This window comes from Hesperophylax consimilis, chromosome 1 (genome assembly GCF_061612785.1).
Source record: "Hesperophylax consimilis isolate HC1 chromosome 1, BYU_Hcon_1.0, whole genome shotgun sequence".
NCBI classification, from domain to species: domain Eukaryota; kingdom Metazoa; phylum Arthropoda; class Insecta; order Trichoptera; family Limnephilidae; genus Hesperophylax; species Hesperophylax consimilis.
Genome location: NC_142836.1, coordinates 48,914,101 through 48,921,624, shown reverse-complemented (window position 1 = coordinate 48,921,624; position 7,524 = coordinate 48,914,101). Strand labels below are relative to the sequence as shown.

The 7,524-nt window shown below is 32.7% G+C and overlaps 1 protein-coding gene across 3 annotated transcripts in view; it reads left to right on the top strand.

The window, feature by feature from the left end:
• Positions 1–225: 225 nt before the first annotated feature.
• The window catches only part of Stacl (SH3 and cysteine-rich domain-containing protein), a 350,766-nt gene continuing 343,467 nt past the window's right edge, over positions 226–7,524 (top strand). For all 3 annotated transcript variants that reach the window (XM_089634833.1, XM_089634823.1, XM_089634843.1), the window contains exon 1: positions 226–892. The gene's annotated coding sequence lies outside the window, so the exon portion shown is untranslated. The remainder of the gene's footprint in view (positions 893–7,524) is intronic.

Below are 7,524 nucleotides of genomic sequence, written 5' to 3'. Positions count from 1 at the left end.
TGGACGCTTTCCACGGGCCGCACCAACCCGTGAAAATTCGATGGAAAGCTAAAAGACAAAAAGCAAAGAGGTTGGATCCAATGAACAGAAGCGGGATTTGATTTGTTTCGGTTGAGTGTGTATTATTAACTCGGTGGTTGTAGTTGGTGGTTGGTTTGGTTGCGCGGTGCGGCCGCGCGAGGAAGCCCCACTGCAAGGCTCCTGGCGTCAGTTCGCAGGGAGCCAAGCTCGGTCTCGCCGCATCTCCCGGGTAAATCTATTTCCGCGCGAATCGGATCGTTTCGCAAGTGTTTTTTCGTCCGTTCCCGCCCCGCGATGTTTTGAACATTACATTTCCCGAACCCGTTCGATGAGCTAAATAATTATTATAATCCCTGCTATTCTTTTTGGCAACAGTGCAGTGGTGTTCTTTCAGTTAATAGTTTTATCCGTTTATCTGAAGAGTGTTGTTTAGTTTTTTTACGACCAAAGTTCACTATTTTAATTTTAAATTTCCTGGAAATAAACAAGGTATAAATAATATCTTAGAACTCTTTAATAATCATTTCACAATTAAAAACACTATCCGAATTTTTAATAAATAAAATTATTTTAAAATTAAATTATAACCATTTACCTTTCACTGGACGAAATTTGCACTAATTATACAACATGTGTGAAGAAACATTATTAACACGCTACTAACCCGTTTCAATCACACCACAAAATTAAAAGAAAACATTCTTAAAACAAAATTAATCCAATAATAATATAATTAGTTTTCTTCAAACTGTAAAAACATAAAGCAACTGTTGGCTACCATTAAATTCTGAATTTATCATCTGGCGGCATAAGAATTTTTAAAATAATCGGCTGTTATTTGAATAGAATCTTGGATCATAAGGCAAAAAGCGTAAGTTTAAATTTTGTGTTGGTAGTATGTATATTTTTATATGTTTATCTAAATGTTGTATTTAAAATGTCGTATAGTATTTGTGGTTCTGCGTGGGATGCACGACGTTGCACGTATAAAACCGTCTCAGTTTATGAATAGAACGTTTGTAATGAGGAGAAATGATCCCACCCGAGATTCAAGGCAATGCATGGCAAAGCTTTCCTGTTATAAATGTACCTCTCTGTTAAATAACGTATTTTAAATCCATACCGCAGATGTCAACGCTTTTGTAAAAGAGCTAGACGAGTGTTTTACGATCGAAGTTCTGAAGTATCATAAAAGACCAGATTTCAAAAAGGTTGAAAAGGGATGTTCATTTAAATAATGAAAGGCCCCGGGGACCATAAAAGTTAGGGCAAAGGAAAGGATCTTACGACGTGTTTGTTACAAAGGGAGTATGATAAATATTTAGATGATGGACACTGTAATGCTGTCCAAAACGTTGACTCAAGAAGACGGTAACGTAACACGGCATAATATCACAAGAATAAATCACCATAATACTTTTGGCGGTGGAAATCTCAAATTATATCTGATCGTTGCACACATTTATTAAAGGGGAACTTTGGTAACTTACCTTATTTTTTTAATATTTCGTGTATTATAATGCGATGAAGATTGAGTAAGATTTTTTTGTAATTTCATAGCCAACATAAATAATAAAACGTACAAGTTGACATTGTTGTGACACCAGGGAAATGAAAACTACACTTTCACGAAATCAAAATGAATGAAAAGGGTATACACAAAAAACTAAGTTTTCAGCTTTCAAAGATCAAAAAACTTTCTAATGAAAGAGTTATTAGAAATATTTTTTTGAAAATACTAAGTGTTTTTTTTTAACAACGTTTAGCAATGGATGATTTGAATTTTGATTCCGAATCCGAAAATTGATGAACGAGTATTTGGCAGAAAAATTGCTAAAGCTTAGAAATGAACTAGACTCTTCCTTGTCTCTCTTCGACCCTATCATCACAATTATAAGGATAAGTTTAATATTTAATTTCAGTTGATGCAAATGCTTCTATAGATTTGGGGCTGGACTCGATTGATTGTGAGCAAATTATATATAATAATTATGATATGACTAGAGAGATTATATATAATATGACTGTTCAAAGCGATTTCGCAGCAAGTGCAATAAAATGTGATGCCTACTTATGTCTATCAAAAGATGTCAACTGTTTCTTAAAATTTTATTCCTAATGATGTTGACTACATATTTTAGTTTTCCTTTTGAATTTAAAATGAATTATATGTATTGATTTTTCGAAACTCATTTCCGGAAATTTTCAATTAATGGGTTTAGGCGTTTGTTAATCAGATTTTGGCGGAATTCTCTACTCGTGACGTTTTCCAGAATTTTAACATTTCAATGAAATAAATGATTTTTTTAATAAAAAATAATGAATTGGCGGAACAGAATGGGCTAAGTGTTTTCAACGGAATAAAAAACCATGGAATGGAGCTTTTTTTAATTTTGAAAGACATGTTTATAAAAAATGTATTTCAATAGATGATTATCACTCTACTGTTATGATGGAAAGCAATAGATGATATATTATCACTCTATTGTTATGATGAAAAGCAATAGATGATAGATTATTACTCTACTGTTATAATGTAAAGAAATAGATGGTAGATTATCACTTTACTGTTATGATGGAAAAAAAAATCTTAAGTTCTTTGACAAAAGTAATAGATAACTGAAACAGAAATAGTTAATGGATACTGGAAAATTATTAATGATGCTTATTGGAGAAAAACTGTTTTATTCACTGGTAACAGAGCAAACGTTGCTTGAAATAGCATTAGCCATGCTGACGACTAGACCGCTCTTAAGGAAGTGGCCTTTGAGCAGTTGGGACTATCCGATAGTATCTGTTATTTCCCTCGCAGTGCTGGGTAAAAAATATAAAAGTGAAAAATGATTCATTAACACCTTAATCTTTACTTCATTATGTATTGGTAGAAAATAATATGAAAAACTTATTTAACAAAACTGGACAATAACTTCGACATTTTAATAAAAAGCCCCCAAATTGGTCGTATATGCGTTAATTATTTCCGTAACCTTTCATGGCTCCTTGTTAAAATTTCATCTTGAAATACGAAAGTTTTTCGTGTTGCGCCTTTCAACGTGAATAATTTTCCAAAAAAAGGTTCGGCTTTATGTTTTAGATGTCACCAAATTCGATAAAATATTAAAAAAATACTTATATTATAATCCATTGCATTTTCAGATTACCTACTTCTACATTCTAACATTTCAATAAAACCAATGTATTATTGTTTACCAACCAACGTCTATAAGCAAATAATGTCAAATAATGTAATAAGCAAATAATGTCAATACACGCTAGTATTGGGAATTAAAACCGCTGAAGATTTTATACGGATTCCCCGAGGCTGTCTCCAGCTCAAATCACTGTCTTTATGCCACATGTGGGAACAACACGTTCTTGCTGAGGTCTTAAAAGCACTTAATATTATTAATTTATTTTTAGTTTAACTTAATGAGCAAAACCTCAAATTGTAATATTTAATTATTAAGGACAATATAAGCGATTCTATGAAAATTTGAAAGAGAAAAATGTGAAAAAGACTGGGTCCTCGTCTTGCTGTTTCTTTTTGTTTCAAATGTTTGTAAAATGTCTTATTTTATCATCAATAATTAAATATTACAAATTTGAGGTTGTAATCATTAACTTATTCCATAAATAAATAGTCATCTTAAACTTGCAGATAGTAATAAGTCAATAGATTTCGCACATTACAATTACAGCTAAATAATAAATTCTACGTGCTATAATGCACGACTACGGATAAATAAGTTGATTTCGAGCAGACTCGTACTAGAAATATCAAAAAATACCGAAGCTTTCGTAATATGTCGTCACAAAACTTTTCAAACTAACTTTTATTAAGTAATATAAATTTTCACATATTTTTTGAAAAGCTTCAGTTTTGACAGAAGATACCTATCAATAATAACCAGACCAATCGGAAATTACGTGTCATCTTGAGTGACATCTGCCTTTACCTGCGAGGAAGGGTGTTGGTCCCAGTCCCTCCAGGTGTTCCATTAGTTGTTAGATATCCATTTCCAAAATGTTCATCCAGCTTTTTTTCAGAAAACAGCATATTTCCAATACATTTTTATTTTCAAAAATATTCTTATGGAGTCAAAGTGGTGAAACATTCCAAACATCCGTCATTTTAGTGAATGGTATTAAATTATAAAATTAGGCGGAGAGGACAGACTGCCAAACTACTCGTACTTGGCCCGAAGTACTATTTGATTCACTTGATCGTGATATGTCTTCCTTAGGCGTCCACGACTTCTTCTGCCATTCACATTCGTGTGACATATTCTTCTTACATTCCTTTCGTCGTTAATTTTCTCTAGACGCCCAAACCATGTAAGCGTCCCGTTATTTTTTTATTGATTAAATTTTTACTAAAATGCATGTACTGAAATAATTGTATAACTAGGTGTAAATATTAAAAAATACATGTTTGTTAGAAAATTTGGACTTGTGAAAACACATTTATTTTGATTTTATCTTCTCACGTCTGTTTCTTAAACCAGTGGCCTACTGGCCTAGGCGGATATTGAGGGAAACTAACTCTCTATACTAACTATCAATTCTATAAACTAAATATCTGTGTGGCTATGCAGTATCGCATCGGCAATAATTGGAAGAATACATAAAATATTATGTTAAAATCCAATACATATATTTAAATAAAATACATGAATTGAAAACAATGGTATCTCTATGTTGTAGATGGCGAAGAAACAATGGTATCTCTATGTGGTAGATGGTAATTATTAAATAATATTTAACAAACAACACAGCTCAACATAGCTCATTTTTATTTTAACTCTGAAATGTAAATTTAAATGCTCTTTCCCTTATCATAGGAATGATTTTGAGGGAAATTGGTGTATTGACATTTAAACCAAATTTAGACAGAGATTATTAAATAGAGTGAGAGATTTCGCTGCGTGAAAAAAATATAAATAATTTTTATTTCATAATTAAGTAGTTACCTACGCTTTTGTCGATTTTGAAAAGTATGTATGTACGTATGTGCAAATGAAATTTATCTCTGATTGCGTTTGAGGTTTGAGAAGTATATTAATGTTTCCATCAACAAAAAGCAAGTATGCATCATCGCACGAGTACCTTCATTTGCATCTCACTAAATTAACTTTACATCATGCTGCGCTGTAGAACACATCTGTCTAGTCAAAAACAGAACACCAAGTCTCCGAATAATGCAATTGCATTGTAAAGCTCTCTGGAGTGTTTTCAACGTATCAAAGTGACGTATCGTCTAACTTTTAATTGGTTATTTTACAAGATTTTAGTAAGATTCTCTATTTTCCATGGAATTATTAGGCTTGATAAATTGGTTTAAAAAACCATCATTCATAAATTTCAATGGGCTCTGTACACAAATCTCACGGATTCGACAACGGGCGTAGACACATTTATATTGGATATTAAATCTTACGGATGCGACAACGGGCGTGGGCACATTTATATTGGATATTAAATCTTACGGATGCGACAACGGGCGTGGGCACATTTATATTGGATATTAAATCTCACAGATTTGACAACGGGCGTGGGCACATTTATATTGGATATTAAATCTCACGAATTCGACAACGGGCGTGGGCACATTTATATTGGATATTAAATCTCACGGATTCGACAACGGGCGTGGGCACATTTATATTATATATTAAATCTTACGGATTCGTCAACGGGCGTGGGCATATTTATATTGGATATTAAACGTAAGTGATTTATGTAAAATATATTTACAGCATTTTTAGTCAACCTTTTCTAGAAGACAATTATTTAGAATCGAAAAATTGCTAGAAATGGTTTATGCAGCAGTTGAGTGACCTGAATAACAAGGTCATTGCATTCTTTCTCTTACACATTTCTTTCCTCTTCATACAATACTTCCTTAACTTGTGTGGCTATGGGCAAAACAAACCTTTGTACGGTAGTATTTTTGAAATACATTTTTTAGTTAGTCGTCTGTTAAAAATAGCGACACCATATGAATGGCTGAATTTTATTGCGGTCTCCCGACTCCGGAAACTTCTCGATTTTAAATCCTATGTGCCCCCTAACACCAAACCAACATTGTTAACAATGTATTGGATAATCAATTTTTGTTTGGTTTTGAAAAAAAAAGCATAGTTCTTACCGGGATGTCATTTATCCAGTTCCCACCTATCTCCAACCACCACCTTGCTGGAAAAGGATTTTAAATATATAACAATGACATGTACACTTTGTAAATTTCTAGTGCATTTATTTTGAAAAAACAGAAGAAGTTTTGACGTACTGGAAGCAAGTTTTTTGTGGTTATTGTGTACATAATCTTTGAAAAGAAGGAAGTATTGAAAGTGCTAAATAAGTATTCATTCGAACTCCTATAAATTATATTGTGTTGTGTGCCGCTTTGTGGTAAGTGATTGGTCTCCCTTTGTCCTTCTTTCATATCTTCTCTCATTCACACATATGATCCCCCAATTCCAACAAAAATCATTCATTTCGCATTCGTTTTAAATTCATTTACAGTCCATTATTAATGTTCATCTGAAACTGTAATTCGAAAGCAGTTTTGGATGCAACACTTCTGCCGTAGGTCACCCGAAGAGTTTCGCTAAGTTTGGTGTTTGGTTTATGGGATGAGGTTTGTCCTTATTTTGGCGAAGAATTCGTCTGCCCACAAACTGCACAATGGGCCAGATCAGGAGAAGACGGTTGAGGAAGACCCTTTGACTTCTCTACTTCCGTACTATTTATCTCAGTACCTACATTACTAGTTGCCGACATTACCTTCTAAATAGACCAGTTAAATATAATTGGGTTATGTTGTATTAATATTATGTACTGCCTACTTTATACAAAAGCATCAATACATCATTTTTGAAACGAAAACTTATCGCATATTCAAAATTTTCATCGTATGTTTTATAACAAGGGTTCCATTACTAGATATCTTGGAGCTACTGTTTATAAAAGAAACCATCAGAGCAAAAAATTTTATATGGGAAATATATTTGAGAGAAAAAAACTTGCGTGTGCATGCAGGAGTAATATGAATAGTTATACTCATTTCGACCGCAAGCATTATTGTATATTCTTAAATAAAATTGAAAGAGAAGAATAGAAAATTCCAATTAAAACATACTCGTTTTATGAAACAAAAAACTGAATAAGAACGGCAGATAACATAAAAAAAAATAGAAAGGTCGCATTTCCATATTCAAATAAAGCATAATATTATCTAAAGGAATCCGTACATAAGTTTTATCAATTTGAAATTCAAGAATACCCCCAGTAATATAAAACCAAGAATCTATTGATAAGTAGGTTATGAAATATCTCTACTTTATTGTATTCTACAATAGAATGGAAATCTCACTTGATTTATTTTCCGATGAAAGAGATTCATCCAGCCTTAAGAAATAACTCTGTACCCATTGAAGCGTGCCTTAAATACTGAGAACGTGCGAATGGTTCAGTTATTTGACATGCGAGCACATACTTAAA